This window comes from Schistocerca americana, chromosome 9, assembly GCF_021461395.2.
Source record: "Schistocerca americana isolate TAMUIC-IGC-003095 chromosome 9, iqSchAmer2.1, whole genome shotgun sequence".
NCBI classification, from domain to species: domain Eukaryota; kingdom Metazoa; phylum Arthropoda; class Insecta; order Orthoptera; family Acrididae; genus Schistocerca; species Schistocerca americana.
Window position 1 is genome coordinate 216824141 of NC_060127.1, and position 20311 is coordinate 216844451.

A 20311-nucleotide genomic window follows, 5' to 3' on the forward strand; every position below is an offset into this window, starting at 1 on the left:
TGGATTTCCGCATTTGCAGCCCATCTTCGCTAGGTTGATCCCCCGTTCGTGCCTGCTCCACTTACATACTTCAGTTACTGTGTCAAGTGCCCGCAACGCCATTAGGTGGATCCAACGTCGCCATAGGCAGTGGTCATAATGTTTTGGCTGATCAGTGTACTTGATGAAAATAAAAATGGTTGGCTACAGAGAGGGAAAATCTACTTTTGGCTTACTACCTGCAGAGATATTTGGAGAAAAGAGAACCACTTGTATGAATATCAAGAGCTCAGATGGAAACCCAGTTCTAAGCAACGAAGGGAAAGCAGAAAGGTGAAGGAGTACATAGTGGGTCCATACAAGGGCGATGTACTCGAGGACAATATTATGGAAATGGAAGAGGATGTAGATGAAGATGAAATGGGAGATATGATACTGCGTGAAGAGTTTGACAGAGCACTGAAAGATCTGAGTCGAAACAAGGCCCTGGGAGTAGACAACATTCCATTAGAACCACTGACGGCCTTGGGAGAGCCAGTCATGACAAAACTCTACCATCTGGTGAGCAAGATATATGTGACAGGCGAAATACCCTCAGACTTCAAGAAGAATATAATAATTCCAATCCCAAAGAAAACAGGTGTTGACAGATGTGAAGATTACCGAACTATCAGTTTAATAAGTCACAGCTGCAAAATAGTAACGCGAATTCTTTACAGATGAATGGAAGAACTGGCAGAGGTCGACCTCGGCGAGGATCAATTTGGATTCTGTAGAAATGTTGGAACACGTGAGGCAATACCGACCTTACGACTTATCTTAGGAGAAAGATTAAGGAAAGGCAAACCTACGTTTCTAGCATTTGTAGACTGAGAGAAAGCTTTTGACAGTGTTGACTGGAATACTCTCTTTCAAATTCTAAAGGTGGCGGGGGTGAAATACAGGGACCAAAAGGCTATTAATAATTTGTGCAGAAACAAGACGGCAGTTATAAGAGTCGAGGGACATGAAGGGGAAGCAGTGGTTGGGAAGGGAGTGAGGCAGGGTTGTAGACTCTCCCCGATGTCATTCGATCTGTATATTGAGCAAGCTGTAAAGGAAACAAAAGAAAAATTTGGAGTGAGTATTAAAATCCATGGAGAAGTAATAAAAACTTTGAGGTTTGCCGATGAAATTGTAATTCTGTCAGAGACAGCGAAGGACTTGGAAGAGCAGTTGAACGGAATGGATAGTGTCTTGAAGGGAGGATGTAAGATGAACATCAACAAAAGCAAAACGAGGATAATGGAATGTAGTCGAATTAAGTCGGGTGATGGTGAGGGAATTAGATTAGGAAATGAGACACTTAAAGTAGTAAAGGAGTGTTGCTATTATGGGAGCAAAGTAACTGCTGGTGGTCGAAGTAGAGAGGATATAAAATGTAGACTGGCAATGGCAAGGAAAGCGTTTCTGAAGAAGAGAAATTTGTTAACATCGAGTATAGATTTAAGTGTCAGGAAGTCATTTCTGAAAGTATTTGTATGGAGTGTAGCCACGTATGGAAGTGAAACATGGACGATAACTAGTTTGGACAAGAAGAGAATAGAAGCTTTCGAAATGTGGTGCTACAGAAGAATGCTGAAGGTTAGATGGGTAGATCACATTACTAATGAGGAGGTATTGAATAGGATTGGGGAGAAGAGAAGTTTGTGGCACAACTTGGCTAGAAGAAGGGATCGGTTGGTAGGATATGTTCTGAGGCATCAAGGGATCACCAATTTAGTACTGGAGGGCAGCGTGGAGGGTAAAAATCGTAGAGGGAGACCAAGAGATGAATACATTAAGCAGATTCAGAAGGATGTAGGCTGCAGTTGGGAGATGAAGCTTGCACAGGATAGAGTAGCATGCAGAGCTGCATCAAACCAGTCTCAGGACTGAAGACCACAACAACAACAACCTCTAGAAGAAATGATGAAAGCTGTTAATTGGCTGTGTAATTCAAGGAGGCACAAAAGTTCTGTCAGCAGCAAAACAATACAGCATCCCTAGACAGACTGTTGAAAGGTTACTTATCCCCATAGAGCAACAGTAAAGAAGGTACAGTAGTTGGAAATGTACCAAAAAATACTGATAATGACACCGACAAGACAGATACAACAGACACCAATAACACAGGCACTACTCCAGTTTTAACTCTGCCTGTGATTAGTAACTGTTTAAATAGCTCAATATACTTCCAATCACTGAAGGAATTTCCGCCTTTTCCAAAAGCAACTACAGCAGCTCTATTATGGAAGAAAAAGAGGAGGATCAAGAATTTTTAACGGACAGCTCGGAGAAGCAGGAGTTTCTAGCACGTGAAAATGGGAAGAAAACAAACTGGTCAAACTCTCAACATGAAACAACCAACGCGCCCGTTTCTAAACGTGTCAGAAGGCAGCTTCAGCCAGAGAGGAACTCAAGAAGGCTCTGCTATTCTTCTGACCGGTAACTGTGACGACAATTTGAGCTTTCGCGACTAAGAAGAACTGAACATCGAAGGTGAGCTCCAAAAGAAAGAACTAAGTTATTGTAAAAGTGGCAATCATTTCGTAGCATTTGTCAGATCAGTTAATACAAATGAAACCACTGCAATTGTGATTTATCTGCAGAAGTCACGAAACTTTGACAGACAATTTTCGCTTGCTGCAGACCCAGAAGGATGCAGAAGCACATGAAATTAGCTTCAAAGAAATCATTTGTAGACTACCAAAGACTTCCAAAGTCAGTGACACTAAAGAAACTGTAGTAATGCTTGTATTTCTTATTGACATGGATACTTACTACGCCCACTGATTTCATTATGTGCAAATTCAATGTATCACGTAATGTTTATCAACAAAAATAAATCTTTCTAGTGTGTCTGTGGATTTAGTTTCTGTTGCTCACTGTGGCCCAAGCCAACACTCAGGGTATGCCGTGATGTGGGTAGAGTGGGTATTTCCGCATCACTTTGCTATCAGTAATTCCATTTGTAAAGTTTTTGTCAGAACAAAACGTATGAATTAATATAGCTACTAGACGGTATGAGCTTCCTAAATGGTCCGAAATAATGCACAAACATCATCAAATTTCCTCACAAAATATTCTGAAACAAAACATGTGCCCACTCTGTCGCAGTCTCCCCTATTGAATTAGACAGTGTGTCAGTATTTATTTCTGTTTCCCTTTTTGAACCTTATCTTCTTCTACTTTGTATAGTCAAGATCAACTGATCTTCCTCCACCATTTCCCTTACCGTCCGAATCCCTGTAATAAAGCCCAACGCCCCCGTCTCGATGTGAAACTGGAGACCTAATGTCGGCGTCTGGATCAGACCAGCGTCCCGGCTACAGTTTAGTGTTGGATAGGACTGCGTATGGTCTGCTAAGCTTAGCGCCAACATCCAACAACTTATCTCTTTTTTCAACCTCTTTCCCATCCACGTTTACTATTAATTTTCAAGGTTGCTACGAACTCGTGTCCTCTTTAAAGTACTTTAAAGAGGAAGCGTCTTACGTGTATGTAACAGTCGAAGCCACTAGCAGTTATGGATTGACGAGTATCGAAGTCGACCATAAGCAGTCACCGTCAAAACACACTGAAGAGCCAAAGAAATTGTTACACCTGCCTAATATCATGTAGGGCCCCGTGAGCGCGCAGAAGTGCCGCAACACGACGTGGCACGGACTCGACGAATGTCTGAAAGTAGTGCTGGACGGAACTGACACCATGAATCCTGCAGGGCTGTTCATAAATCCATAAAAGTTCGAGGAGGCGCAGATCTCTTCTGAACACTACCTTGCAAGGCATCATAGGTATGCTCAGTAATGTTCGTGTCTGGGGCCAGTTGAAGTGTATAAACTCAGGAGATTGTTCCTAGAGCCACTCTGTAGCAATTCTGGACGTGTGGGGTGTCGCATTGTCCTGCTGGGATAGCCCAAGTCCGTCGGAATGCACAACGGACATGAATGGATGCGGGTGATCAGATAGGATGCTTACGTACGTGTCACCTTTCAGAGTCCCACCTAGTTGTATCAGGGGTCCCACATGACTCCAACTGCGCACGCCCCACACCATTACAGAGCCTCCACCAGCTTGAACAGTCCCCTGCTGACATGTAGAGTCCATGGATTCATAAGCTTGTATCCATACCCGTACACGACCATTCGCTGGATACAATTTGAAACGAGACTCGTCCGACCAGGCAACACGTTTCCAGTCATCAACAGTCCAATGTCGGCGTTAACGGACCCAGGGGAGGCGTAAAGCTTTCTGTCGTGCAGTCATCAAGGGTACGCGAGTGGACATTCGGCTGCAAAAGTCCATATCGATGATGTTTCATTGAATGGTTCGCACGCTGACACTTGTTGATGGACCCACATTGAAATCTGCAGCAGTTTACAGAAGGGTTGTACTTCTGTCACGATGGACGATTCTCTCCAGTCGTAGCTGGTCCCATTATTGCAGGATCTTTCTCCGACCGCAGCGATGTCGGAGATTTGGTGTTTTACTGGATTCCTGATGTTCATGGAACAGTGGTGAAATGGTCGTACGGGAAAATCTCCATTTCATCATTAAGTCGGAGATGCTGTGTCCCATTTCTCGTGCGCCAACTATGACACCACGTTCAAATTCACTTAAATCTTGATGACCTACCATAGTAGCAACAATAACCGCTCTAACAACTGCGCCCGACACTTGTTGTTTTATATAGGCGTTGCCGACCGCAGCTCCGTATTCTGCCTGTTTACATCTGTTTGTTTTTGAATATGCATGCCTACACCAGTTTCTCTGGTGCTTCAGAGTAATTGGCTGTTTCACTGTTGCTGATTTGGTATAGAGTACCATCCGTAGTGCAACTGCTTTAGCATCTCTGTTTATGCTTGCAGAGAACATCAGGTACTTTGTCTCAGCTGTCTACTCGGAATACGTAGAGACGCACACAGCAGAGAAAAAAGTACAATGCAGTAACAAGTACGTCTTCCAGAAAATGTTTGGCGTTGAGTGTAGGGTGGCAGACCGATCAGTGTGAGAAACGTACTGTAAATATAATTAACGTTATCCATAGCAAACTAATAAAGCATGGTAACATACGTGTACCTAATCTTGTCTTAGTGAGAATGGCAGTATGTCCAAATACAGGTTCGATTATCTAATGTTTTTCTTCATAATGGGTGAAACGACAGTAACTGGATAAAGGTGGAGGTGTAAATATACTGGATGGAGAGAGCTAATACTATCGACTTACAATGGGAGGCCACGACGTTTGGAACGCAGATTTACTGCGAAGTTCGTCCACTCCTAGTACTCCATGAGGACAAGAAAATGTGTAAGCAGTAGCGCGTACTTCTCAAGCGTTACTGAGAAAATCGCAAGATAATTTCGGTAGTGAAATATGTGCCTGTGCGTGGCCGTTATTATCACAAAGCGGCGGTCGTTATTAACACGAAGGGGTGGCAGCTAAGTGGTTAGGGTCCAAACCCCGTAATCGTAGGTGGTTGGTCGCTGGATCGAGTCCTGTTCGTGACTTTTTTTCTTTTCTTTCCAACACAGTCATATTCTTTACTATTTATATTACAGTTGATATAACGGGAAAAATACGTGTAATCAGAAGAACTTTTATTACATTTACAATGTTATTTGGCAGTCTACAAAGTTTTGTTATCGCAGGTAGTATAATATTCGTAACTACCGACTTGTAAACGACCAAACGCATAAGTAGTGCTAGTAAGGTATTCTGCCTTACGGCAGGTCTTGTCATGGGTTAAGCCTCTTCCACTTTTGTCTGTTCACAGCCAGCCTTTTCATTTCTGAATTTTGTCTCCTTTGATATTGTCCGGCATTTGATATATTCTTCTTCTTCTTCCCCTTTTTCCCTCCACTATTCTTTCTATTCCTTCCTTCAATAAACAGTCCCTCCTCAAACAATGTCCAGTCCAGTTCTGTTTTCTCTTTCTGATAACTTTCAGCATGTTTCTTTCTTCTCCAAGCCTTCTTAATACATCTTCATTCGTTACTCGGTCTTCTCATTTCACTTTTTCCAGTCTTCTCCATATCTACATCTCTAGTGCCTCCAATCTTCTTTCATCTTCCTTCCTCAAATGTCCAGGTCTCTGCACCATATATATATATATATATAGAATTTGACTGTGTAGTAAAAAAAAAAAAAAATTTACGGGGCTTGGACGCTAACCACTTAGCTGCCGCCGCTTCGTGTTAATAACGACCGCCGCTTTGTGATAATAACGGCCACGCACAGGCACATATTTGACTACCGAAATTATCTTGCGATTTTCTCAGTAACGCTTGAGAAGTACGCGCTACTGCTTACACATTTTGTTGTCCTCATGGAGTACTACGAGTGTACGAAGTTTGCAGTAAATCCGCATTGCAAACGTCGTGGCCCCCCCTTGTTAGTTGTTTTCAAATCGATAGTTCAATTAATTTTGTCCATCTTATTTCTGATTACGATAAAATCACACGAAATTTTAAGATGATGTAATCGATGCTGACGACTGACACTAAACATTTAATGACGTCTGTCTTTTTATGGATGACGCGCTCTTATGTCGATTCCTGCATTCTCCTCTACCCGGACGCTATTTATTACCCGAGGACGAAAGACTACGCTGTCATGTGGACAGCAAATTCCTTTTGTCTGAATTTTTCAGAAGAATAATGTTAAAATTTCCACACACCATTGCTTGTTTCTTTTCTCTGATAGGTGGCATAATAACGACTTAAACATTGCAATTGTAAACATCTGTATCCCCACCCCCCCAAAAAAAATAAGGACATTAAAAAAGCCTTGCACAACAAAAGGAATCAAAGTACAATGTGCAAACAAACGCTGTAAAATGTTTTAATACGCTACCACATTTAGTGTTTTATTAAATGTAATAAAAGGATCACAACGTAACAATGAAAAACACACCCATACGATAATACTATCTGCTCCGTACTTTGGTGTTGCCCCTACACACTATCACAGGTAACTGTCTTCAGGCATTCACCAAACTCTAATCCTTCCATTGGATTCCAAGAGGATAAAGCATAATTCGTCACTCCAAATCACTCATTGCCAGTCATTCAGTGTCTAGTGACATCACTCTTTACACTTCTCAATCACTGCATACAGAAATATGTTGATTGTGGGGAGTTGCTTGACCACTGAACACTTTCTCTTTAACACCTACACAGTCAGTATGCTATCTCGACGTGGCGTGGACTCGACTAATGTCTGAAGTAGTGCTGGACGGAAGTGACACCACGAATCCTGCACGGCTGTCCTTAAATCTGTAAGAGTACGACAGGGTGGAGATCTCTTCTGAATAGCACGTCGCAAGGCATTCCAAGTATGGTCAATAATGTTTACGTCTGGGGATCAAAAATGGTTCAAACGGCTCTGAGCACTATCGGACTTAACTGCTGAGGTCATCAGTCCCCTAGAACTTAGAACTACCTAAACCTAACTAACCTAAGGACATCACACACATCCATGCCCGAGGCAGGATTCGAACCTACGACCGTAGCGGTCGCGCGGTTCCAGACTGCAGTGCCTAGAACCGTTCGGCCACTCCGGCCGGCTATGTCTGGGGAATTTGGTGGCCAGTGGAAGTGTTTAAACTCAGAAGAGTGTTCCTGGAGCCACTCTGTAGCAATTCTGGAGAGTGGGCTGTGCATTGTCCTGATGGCATTTTCAGAATTCACCATGGACATGAATGGATGCAAGTGACCAGACAGGATGCTTACGTACGTGTCACCTGTCAGTCGTATCTAGACGTATCAGGCGCCCCGTATCATTCCAACAAGATGTGAAAGATGATTGATATTTAGAGTGTGTGTGTGTGTGTGTGTGTGTGTGTGTGTGTGTGTGTGTGTGTGTTTCAAAATGAATGATGAAGCAATTTGCAGTGTGTCGCAAGCACTACTCGCAACTCCTTCTCAGATCTCTACTGTTACGCTATCTGCTAGAAATGATGTCTATGATTTGGAATCAAGTCTTTCCATTCAACCACATAAATGCGTTGGATCCTGTGGAGAAGTCCTCTAATGATTAGAGTCACTAGTCAATCACATTTCTGGCACTCTCATATCTCGAAACAAGCCACCTTTCTTCAACCTATGTGCTACAGTAAAATTCCAACATGGTTTTAGATAGTCCCTATGCAACTTGCAGCTACCCCTCAGACTTTGCGCTATCATCCCTGCAGCTTTGCGCATGTGATTGTTCCAATCTAAGTTGGAACTGAGAGAAGTCACAGAAAGGCGTATCTACCACCTCCTGCAACCCGTGTAGAAACAGACAAAGCTGAGTTACTCAGACAAATCTGCGTTCTGACCATTCAGCCGAAATGAAGCCTTCTCATGCAACATGGGGTAGTATAAAAGATAGTACGGCAACTGGGGGAGGGACGAGGATTTTGCTACTGCACTGTGGTGCTTCTCTAAACTATAAGCAGGTACTACAGGTCCAAATCCCTCAGGGTCCATTTACGTCTATCATCCCAACATTCTATCATCGTTGTTCTGAATCTATGCACCGAAGAAAATTTACGGACTATAAAAGCTCCACTAACTTCATCCGATACAGAACTTGATAAGATTTTTACCACATCCCTCTCCAACCACATATCGAAAACAAATACAGCTTCTGTGCCGGTTGCGAGCACATGTGACGCTCCTATTAAATATACAGGTACTGATCCACTGCACAGACCAGTTTAAAGTTTCATCACATATACTGTAGGAGGATGAACACATCCAACAGACTATACTGTAAGTCGCAAGAGACGCTCCCTGTGACCCCGTGTCATTGTTTGAAACTTATCTTTTCTCTTTTTTTTCCCCTGCTGTAACACGCTCTGTACACTGCCATACATTTTGTGATATATGTACGAATGGTGTCAGAGGGCTCTGTCTGCAGCTGATTTTCAGTTACAAATGACTGGTCCGCAGTAGACGACATTTATTGAATCCATGAATTGAAGCTCTTCTTCCTACCTAAGCTATAACGTGCAGTGTGTCTGAGAAAATAGTGGGCAACAACCTGTGGCAGAACAATTAATCACGCTCTCTATGTTCACGACAATTGAAGCTGAGCTGTACGAGCAAACTCAGACGGACAAATTCCAGTTTCAGCGCTAGAACCGAACTGTAATGTCTCGCTTTCATCAGTTACCTGGAACTATTCTCACACTGCCTACGAGGGATGCGGCGAGACCAACCTACACTACTCGACCATTAAAATTGCTACACCACGAAGATGACGGGCTACAGACGCGAAATTTAACCGACACGAAGAAGATGCTGTGATATGCAAATAATTAGCTTTTCAGAGCATTCACACAAGGTTTGCGCAGGTGGTGACACGTACAACGTGCTGACATCATGAAAGTTTCCTACCGATTTCTCACACACAAACAGCAGTTGACCGGCATTGCCTGGTGAAACGTTGTTGTGATACCTCGTGTAAGGAGGAGAAATGATTCCATCACGTTTCCGACTTTGATACAGGTCGGGTTGTTGCCTATCCCGATTGCGGTTAATAGTGTCGCGACATTGCTGCTCGCGTTGGTCGAGATTCAATGACTGTTAGCAGAATATGGAATCGGTGGGTTCAGGAGGGTAATACGGAACGTCGTGCTGGATCCCAACGGCCTAGTATCACTAGCAGTCGAGATGACAGGCATCTTATCCGCATGGCTGTAACGGATCGCGCAGCCACGTCTCGACCCCTGAGTTAGCAGATGGGGTCGTTTGCAAGACAACAACCATCTGCACGAACAGTTCGACGACGTTTGCAGCAGCATCGACTATCAGCTCAGAGACCACGACTGCGGTTACCCTTGACGCTGCATCACAGATAGAAGCGCCTGCGATGGTGTACTCAACGACGAACCTGGGTGCACGAATGGCAAAACGTCATTCTGTCAGATGTATCCAGGTTCTGTTTATAGCATCATGATGGTCGCATCCGTGTTTGGCGACATCACGGTGAACGCACATTGGAAGCGTGTATTCGTCATCGTCATACTGGCGTATCACCCGGTGTGTGCTATGGGGTGCCACTGGTTACACGTATCGTTCACCTCTTGTTCGTATTGAAAGTACTTTGAACAATAGACATTACATTTCAGATGTGTTACGACCCGTGGCTCTACCCTTCATTCGATCCCTGCGAAACCCTACGTTTCAGCAGGATAATGCACGACCGCATGTTGCAGGTTCTGCACGGGCCTTTCTGGATACAGAAAATGTTCGTCTGCTGCCCTGTCCAGCACATTCTCCAGATCTCTCACCAATTGAAAACGTCTGGTCAATGGTGGCCGAGCAACTGGCTCGTCACAATACGGCAGTCACTACTCTTGATGAACTGTGGTATCGTGTTGAAGCTGCATGGGCAGATGTACCTGTACGCGCCATCCAAGCTCTGTTTGACTCAGTGCCGAGGCGTATCGAGGCCGTTACTACGACCAGAGGTGGTTGTTCTGGGTACTGATTTCTCAGGATCTATGCACCCAAACTGCGTGAAAATGTAATCACATGTCAATTCTAGTATAATGTATTTGTCCAATGGATACCCGTTTATCATCTGCATTTCTTCTTGGTGTAGCAATTTTAGTGGCCAGTTGTGCATAAGCCGTCCTGGTTGGCACTCGTTTACAGATTATAGACGACACAGGGAGACTCCAAACGAAACATTTGGCGAGGTGCGAGATGTATTCTTGCACTGAGGGTTTTTTGCAAAGTTAATCTCTATGTATAAAAGGGACTGTCCTGACTCAATGAGTGAGTGACTGGCTCATGATCGTCTAGCCCAAACCGCTAAGGATAGAAAACTGAAATTTGGAGTGTGTGTGGATCTTATGCTGTAGGCGTCGTTTAACGCGGTATTTCTCGAAATTCCGTCCCTAAGGGAGTGAAACAGGGGATAAAACATTTTATGAAGACATTTAATTGCGAAAGCATTTTTAAAGCTAAATCTTTGAAAATTGGTGTCTGACTTCTGGGTTAGAGATAAAACAGCACGTATTTCACTGTTTTTGGAAACTGAATCTCTAAGGGGTTGGAATGGGATGAGCCTGATTCACTGACTCATCATCGCCCAGCCAAAACCGCTAAGGATAGAAACTTGAAGTTTGAGAGGGTGTGGATCTTACACCGCAGGCATCGTTGAAGGAGGGATTTTCTGAAATTCCACTCCTAAGGGGATGAAAGGCTTTTAGAAAGTACGTCGCTATTAAGGGAATTTCTAAGCTAGGATTACGAAAACTGGTATTTGTTTTCTCAGTCAGAAAAAAAATCGTGTTTCAGCATTTTTGGAAATTCAAACCCCCAGGGATGTAAAATAGTAGGTGAAAGTTATTTTGAAGATAAATAACTACTAATGAACTAGAAAAGGATTTGGTGTTTGACTTCTGTATTAGAAATGAAAAAATGTGTGTTTCAGTATTTCTGGAAATTCAACTCCTCCTAAGGGAGTGCAATAATCGTTCAAATGGCTGAGCACTATGGGACTCAACATCTGAGGTCATCAGTCCCCTAGACTTACAACTACTTAAATCAAACTAACCTAAGTACAACACACACATCCAAGCCCGAGGCAGGATTCGAACCTGCGACCGTAGCAGCAGCGCGGTTCCGGACTCAAGCGCCTACAACCGCTCGGCCACAGCGGCCGGCGAGTGCAATAAGGAATGAAAGTTTTCAAGAAAATATTTCATTAGATTAAAAAATTTTAAAGCTAAATTTATGAAAATTGGTATTTCACCTCTTGGTTACATACAAAGAAATATTGATTAGAGGATCAAATGCTGTGCTAGTATTAGTCTTAGTCGTAGAAAGGGAAATTTTGTTAAAATTCAGTAAAGGTGCGGTTGGGCGAAGGAGTCTGGGGCGGCTGGCAGTGTGTGGTAACAGCCGGCAGCAGGCAGTAGGCCAGGCAGAGTAAACATGGCGCGGAGTTGCAGTGGCGTGTTGCACGTACGATTAGTTTGGAATGAAGCAACAGCGAGGAAGGGAATACCCCACACAGCAAAATATGAACCTCTAATTCGTAAGGTAGTACTGAAAAGCGACATAATCTTGCGAAGTGGTTAAAATTTCAGAACGAAAGGTACACATATGTTAGTAAGTATACTGCCTGAGAATTGTTGACTTGTTTGGGAGAGTCTTTAGACTTTCAAGATGAAACACTTCTCCATGACAAATATTTTTCATTAATGGCAGACGAATCTGCACTACTGGCCGTTAAAATTGCTACACCAAGAAGAAATGCAGATCATAAAAAGGGGAATTCATTGGACGAATATATTATACTAGAACTGACACGTGATCACATTTTCAAGCAATTTGGGTTCATAGATCCTGAGAAATCAGTACCCAGAACAACCACCTCTTGCCGTAATAACGGCCTCGATACGCCTGGGCATTGAGTCAAACAGAGCTTGGATGGCGTGTACAGGTACAGCTGCCCATGCAGCTTCAACACGATACCGCAGTTCATCAAGAGTAGTGACTGGAGTATTGTGACGAGCCAGATGCTCGGCCATCATTGAGCAGGCGTTTTCAATTGGTGAGAGATCTGGAAAAAGTGCTGGCCAGGGCAGCAGACGAACATTTTCTGTATCCAGGAAGGCACGTACAGCACATGCAACATGCGGTCGTAGATTATCCTGCTGAAACGTAGGGTTTCGCAGAGATCGAATGAAGGGTAGAGCCACGGGTCGTAACACATCTGAAATGTAACGTCCACTGTTCAAAGTGCAATCAATGCGAACAAGATGTGACCGAGACGTGTAACCAATGGCACCCCGTACCATCACGCTGGGTGATAAGCCAGTATGGCGATGACGAATACACGCTTCCAATGTGCCTTCACCGCGATGTCGCCAAGCACGGATGTGACCATCATGATGCTGTAAACAGAACCTGGATTCATCCGAAAAAATGACGTTTTGCCATTCGTGCACCCAGGTTCGTCGTTTAGTACACCATCGCAGGCACTCCTGTCTGTGATGCAGCGTCAAGTGTAACCGCAGCCATGGTCTCCGAGCTGATAGTCCGTGCTGCTGCAAATCTCGTCGAACTGTTCGTGCAGATGGTTGTTGTCTTGCAAACGTCCCCATTTGTTGACTCAGCGATCGAGACGTGGCTGCACGATACGTTACAGCCATGCGGACAAGATGCCTGTCATCTTGACTGCTAGTGATACGAGCCCGTTGGGATCCAGCACGGCGTTCCGTATTACCCTCCTCAACCCACCGATTCCATATTCTGCTAACTGTCATTGGATCTCGAACAACGCGAGCAGCAGTGTCGCGATACGATGAACCGCAATCGCCATATGCTAGAATCAGACCCTTATCGAAATCGGAAACGTGATGGTACGGATTTCTCCTTCGTACACGAGGCGTCACAAAAACATTTCACCAGGCAACGCCGGTCAACTGCTGTTTGTGTATGAGAAATCGGTTGGAAACTTTCCTCATGTCAGCACGTTGTAGGTGTCGCCACCGGCGCAAACCTTGTGTGAATGCTCTGAAAAACTAATCATTTGCATATCACAGCATCTTCTTCCTGTCGGTTAAATTTCGCGTCTGTAGCACGTCATCTTCGTGATGTAGCAATTTTAATGGCCAGTAGTGTACAAATGTTTCCAACCAAAGTGAACTGTCTTCAGTAGTTCGTTATGTTGCACCGTCTTCATCGTTTGAAGTGAAGGAAAGGTTTTTATGTCTCGTTGAGTTGAAAAGCACTTCAGCTGAAACCATATTTACAGCAATTGATACTGAACTAAAGAAAAGAAAACTTCCTTACGACAGATTATTATCTTGTTCTTTCGACGGTGCTGCTAATTTTAGTGGTTCTATCTCAGGAGTCCGCGCTCGGTTGTCAGAGAGGAAGGGCCATAAGCTGCCACACATTCACTGTAGAGTACATGTTTTGTCAATTGCTGCCACCAACTCTAGGAATAAACACCCCATTATAAAATGCACATTATTTGTTGTTAAAGACATTTACAAACTTTTTCATGGTTCTTCGAAACGAGAAAATGTTTTGCATTAAATTCACAGTGCTTTAGTGCAACATGTTTAAAAAATACCCGAAGCTGTTGACATCCGATGGTTAAGTACCTATCGCACAGTTCATGCTATTTTCCTAACCTACGGTCATCGACTGTGCGGCTGGTCCCGGCGGAGGTTCGAGTTCTCCCTCGTGTGTGTGTGTGTGTGTGTGTGTGTGTGTGTGTGTGTGTGTGTGTATGTGTGTGTGTGTGTCTCCTTAGGATAATTTAGGTTAAGTAGTGTGTAAGCTTAAGGACTGATTACCTTAGCAGTTAAGTCCCATAATATTTCACACACATTTCATTTTCCTAACCTACAAGTCCATTATAATGGCATGTGAACATATACGCAAGGACGGCGCGGATTTAACAGGTTTTGCTGGAGGAATTTTGTTAGAAATGATGAATTCCAATTTCTTTGTAGGTTTGGTGATTTCAGACGATACGTTAAATGCAGTCTCAAACTTATGTAAAGTTTTGCAGACAATCACTTAAAATTTCGCAAATCCCTCTACTTGTTTCTGGAACTCTGGAACATTTAAGACACATCGACTGTCTTTGCGACTGCGATGGACATAGTGCAGAAAATGAAACTCTTAATAAAATTAAAAGACTGCAGGAGGACGCAACAGAAGTTAAAGGTGTGCTATTCACGAACGTAGAGGAGCAGATTCAAGCTATGAGAAGCGCAAGGAAATTTGTTAAATGTATGATTGATGAAATTGAGCAAGGGTTTGATGAGAAGGCAATAAAAGTGATAGATCTAAGTGCATATTTTGAAAGTTTTAAGAAATTTCTAGAGTTTAGTGATAACGATTGTAAAGAACTGTGATTTTGGGACGTCGACGCTGTTATTGCAAACCTGCATTCTTTTAGGTACATTGTTATTAATAAGTACTGTGCAGTCCCGTTTCGACTTGCAGTGTGGAAAGGCCATTTAGTACAATGAACAGTGTGATGAGAAAATTAAGGTATAGGATTGGTCAGAAAACGCTCCAAGCTTGTGTGAAGATTTCAACTGAAGGGGACAATGAGCGAACAGAAAGTTTTATTGATCAGATTTTCTGTAAAAAAGCCTCGACATATCAGTTTTAAGTAAATGTAAGTTTTTTTTGCATTCAGTAAAATTATTTTGTTCTTTAATATAATTAACTTAGGCTTAGGCTCAGTACTTAACCTACATATTATTTAATTATATATTAGCTATTCATGAAAAATTAAATATTAACAGTGCTGCTACGTCTTTAGAACGCTATCACTTACATTTTAAGCCTATAACTTTGTCCTCTCCCTCCCCCCCCCCCCCGCCCCCGCAGCCGTCAAGCTATAGATCCCCCCCAGGGGAAAGTGACTGCATTCATCACTGGCTCTAGAGGACAGGGAATGGCGGAAGGTGATTGCCTTTGTTAGATTAGATTAGTACTTGTTCCATAGATCATGAATACAACACTTTGTAATGATGTGGAACGTGTCAGGTCAATAAAAGGTGTCTATACAAGATATTACATTAGACAAAATATTACATGACACTCAATATTTTTAATTTTTATTTTTTCGTGGGGCTTGGGAAATTACCCACTTACTATATCCAAAAATTCATCTAATGAGTAGGAGGAGTCGCCATTAAGAAATTCTTTTAATTACCTTTTAAATGCTATATGGCCATCTGTCAGACTTTTGATGCTATTAGGTAAGTGACCAAAGACTTTTGTGGCAGCGTGATTTACCCCCTTCTGAGCCAAAGTTAGATTTAACCTTGAGTAGTGAAGATCATCCTTTCTCCTTGTGTTGTAGCCATGTATACTATTAGTTTTGAATTCGTTCAGATTGCTAATAACAAATTTCATAAGTGAATATATATATTGTGAGGCTACAGTGAAGATTTCTAGCTCTTTAAATAAGTGTCTGCAGGATGATCTTGGATGAGCTCCAGCAATTATTCTGATTACACGTTTTTGTGGAGTGAACACTCTTTTACTCAATGATGAGGTACCCCAGAATATGATGCCTTACGAAAGCAGAGAATGAAAATAGGCGTGGTAAGCTAATTTACTCAGATGTAGATCACCAAAATTTCCAGTGACCCTAATAGCATAAGTAGCTGAACTCAAACGTTTCAGCAGATCGTCAGTGTGTTTCTTCCAGTTCAACCCCTCATCAACCTAGAAATTTTGAATATTCTACCTTAGCTACCGATTTCTGATCGAAGTCACTATTTATTAATGGGATCATTCCATTTACTGTGTGGAACCGTATATACTGCGTTTTATCAAAGTTTAATGAGAGCCCATTTCCAGAGAACCACTTAATGATTTTCTGAAAAACATCATTTACAATTTCACCAGTTAATTCTTGTCTGTCAGGTGTGATAGCTATACTTTTATCATCTGCAAAAAGTGCCAGGCAATAATTTACACTACTTAATTTAAAAGAGAGAGGGTTGCTTTTAGCCCATATTTTAATCATTTTAAGTGAAATCTATAAAATAGTAAACATTTGTGATATTGATGGAGTCCGATGTGCAGAAATTCCTGATATTCAAACACACTGTAAACTATGAGTGTATGTTGTAAAAGATTTGCTGCATCAACCATATCGTGCGCTTAATCAAAATCCTGTATGTATGAGAGATGGCAAATGCACAAAAAATTTCGTAATAATTTTTATCAGATCACATGACAAATTATTGTGCAAGTATTCAAGGCTAAAATAACTGAATTAATTGAGACATTGGTGAAAAGACATAGCCAATATCCATTGTACAGAGGGTGTCTTAGTGGTATTAGCATTAATGTTTGAGGACAATCACCTGACAGTCGTTATTTTGTACTGTACAATCCATACTTCCTAAATTTCATTGCCATTTGAATGCTGAAGTTTGCGCGACAGTTTAAAGTGTTAAATACATTTATAAATACACATTTAAAGGATATGGTAGTGCAGCTATAGAAGTAGAGGATGAAAGAACACGTGGTAATAAAGAAGTTCAGATTAATTAAGGACCCAAATTTGAGAAAGGCTATTAAGTTGGATCAACATAAGCAACAATTTTTTTAAAAATAGTATCTTCATATTTGCATTAAACTAACCGGTTTTTGTCACATGTTTAACAATATACTGACATGTCTTTGCACTATGTTTGGGTAAATGCTGAAGAAAAAATGTAAGAGGAGAGTATGCAATGGTGATAAAATGATTACATCCATGTATGTTATGTATCCAAAGGATGTAGAGTTCTCAGTTATACTGAAATTATTGACTTTTGTGCTCCTAAATCATTTGAAGATGTTAGTACTTTTAATGGACTTGTTTACAATACAGTTGTAATGTCACGCACGTCAGATGTAGTTTGTTGTTATGAAGTATTATATGGTCTTCGTCATAAAGCCTTTGACACATTTTGCTATTGGCTGGCGCTTGTGTGTGCACTATATTTTGTTGTTGTAAATGGCGCATTTCCTTTGCAACGTAAGTTTTATTTACGTTTTTCCTCTTGTTTCTGTTTCATTGCTGCAATATTATTCTCCAGTAGCTGAAAACAGTAATATTCTTTTAATGAGTATCAGTTGTTACCAGTCAAAGTTATAAAAACTCCAATGTGTTCCTGGTTCTCTCCCGGATAAAAAAATTCCCGGGATTGTGCGGGGTGTCCCAAAGCGTATACACCATAAACAAGAGATTATACATATTTTTTAAAATAGATGCGTTCCTGAAAGGAGGAAGCAGCAGTAGCTGGAACAGAGACATAAACAAAATGTCTATTGTATGGCAGAGCGTGTAGCGAGCTAGATTCTGAAAAAAGATATGTGTTAGTAATAATGCGTTCATACGTACTGTGTGAACAAGATCGCCTAATGTGTGTTCATGCAAACATTAAAATTTTTCCTGTATTATTCCTGCTTACAACTTAACAGGGATTCCTGAACACCTCTGTTCCTTCACAAGCTCCTCTTCCCACTCTATAAATAATTTCAAAGAATAGAAATTGCGTCAACTCGCTCAGTGTATTGAGATATTGCAACGAGCGTAGCCTCAGCCCTAGGAGCGATTGCACTGACCAGGGCGCAAATTTGTGAATGAAATTACGGTGTGCTGGCACCATTGAGTATGCTGTAATGTTGCAATGACTGTTGCCTGGCATGACTCTCTAGCAGTCTTAAAATTGACCAGGTCAACATTTAGTGAACGAAATTATGCTCTCTTGGCACAGTGTAAGTTGTGTATGTGGGCAGCGTATCTTGGTGCCGATATAGTGCTTCCTGGAGGCATACAGCGAAAGCTTACATTCGTCTTGTAGGGCAAAAACTGTTTAATTCATTCGAGGCGTAATTGAAAGTAGTTAATTATTTAAGGTTTTAATCTTGTGTAAGTAAACACAATCTTCAGAATGTGCCCAAGTACCGAAGCTGATTATGCAGCTTTTTGGACCTACAGTTCACTTTAATAACGTCCTCGAAAATATACCCTATAAATGAAAACGTAGTTAAGTTTATATTCTTGCCGAATTACAGCTAATTTTTTATGGCGGGAATGTTCTAGTTCTTATTACCTTCACTGACTAATTCTATCAGTTTCTGGATGTAGAGGACTAGGCAGATAAATTGGTGTAAATCTCGTGTCTATCACCGATGTTCGCTCTATCAAGGACGCTGGTTTTCCTTCATTAACGTGGAGCTGAGTTTTATCTTTACGTAACAGAGCTTTATCTACTTCTCTCGAGAAGTTCATATCCAACAGCAGCAATTTACAAACAGCTATATATTTTTATAACCACTCTTTTCAGCAGACTGAATTTACCAACAGCACAAAGACTATTGTAATTATATTTCACATTTCTGGAGGAGAGGAATATTTACTAATGTTCTGGACTGGAATGGATAATCAGAGACAGCTGACGGGTATTATGATATAAGCTACTTCGATTAATAAGTCTGCTATTAGAGCAAGATCTACAGAATACCACATATTTTTTGACGTGTTTGGTATGTTTCGAGAATTGGACGAACTGTTCATACAATCCACAATCTCAGTAGTGGTAGTGACGTAGAAACTTTTGTTAAAGATATTTCGCATGACGGAAATGCCTATAAGAATCACTGTGTTGCAGGAATTCCTGATAATTGATATTCAGACCACTTTGGTACAACGGCGCGTGTTTGCAATAGAAACTGCCTGGTTACCATTACTGATTTGCTTTTAAAGGAAAGGCAAATGAAAATTGTTACTGCTAATGACAATTTTTTTTTCTTTATTGTGATTTCATGCCCCTGCCCCATATGGGCAGGGGAGGGCCATCAGCGGCACAATCTGCCACTCTTCAGCCGAGTGACACGACAACTAAAACAAGAATAAAATAATACATACATAAGGAGATAAAAAAGGGAAATATAAAACAGAGTAAGGGGAGAAAATGGAGGTAAAAATACACTGCCATGTAGACGTTCATTGGGAACAGTTAAAAAAGGCACCAGAAAGTTAAAAAACACAGTTGGCGATTCTTAAAACACAGAGAAGACACTGGATGCGTATGCACAGGTTAAAAGTTGGCCACAGTATTAAAAACACTCCAAAACAACACACTTAAAACCCACTTGGAGCACACATGACGAAGAATAAAACTACCAGGTGGGACCTGCCGAGGGAAAGGTCAGAGAGGATGGAAAAGGAGGGGAGAGCATGGGGCAGCTGGGGAAGTGGCAGGATGAAGAGAGGAGGGGCAACTGTGGGCACACAAAGAGGCAGGAGACACGTAGGGTGGGAGAGGAAGAGGGAAGACAGGGCAGGAGGGAGCGCAGAGACACTGAAAGGAGCCACAAGAGATGGAGGGGGAGTAGGAGGGGGAAGCCGCTGAGGAGGAGGGAGGGGGAGGAGAGGGAACCCTGAGGAGGAGGCGGGAAGATGGAGTTAGAGTTGGTAGGAAGGGTAGATGTCAGGGCGAAGCTTATCATCTGGGAGGGGTAGACGGTGGAAGTTGTGTTGGGAAAGGAGATGGAGGGTGTGGAGATGGAGAGAGGGTGGGACACAACAGTAAAGGCGCGGCAACTGCGTGGGAGTGGAGAGGAAGGGAGACACCAGGGGGTGAGGGGGATCGAGGCGGAGGACAATATATTGTGTGCGGGTGTGTTCAAGGAAAAGGAGAAGGTGGGGGAAGGAGATGAGGTCATAGAGGATGCGCGTGGGGGACGGAAGGCGGATGAGGAAGGCGAGGCGGAGTGCATGGCGTTCGAGGATTTGGAGGGCTTTATAGAACCGCGGAGGTGCGGA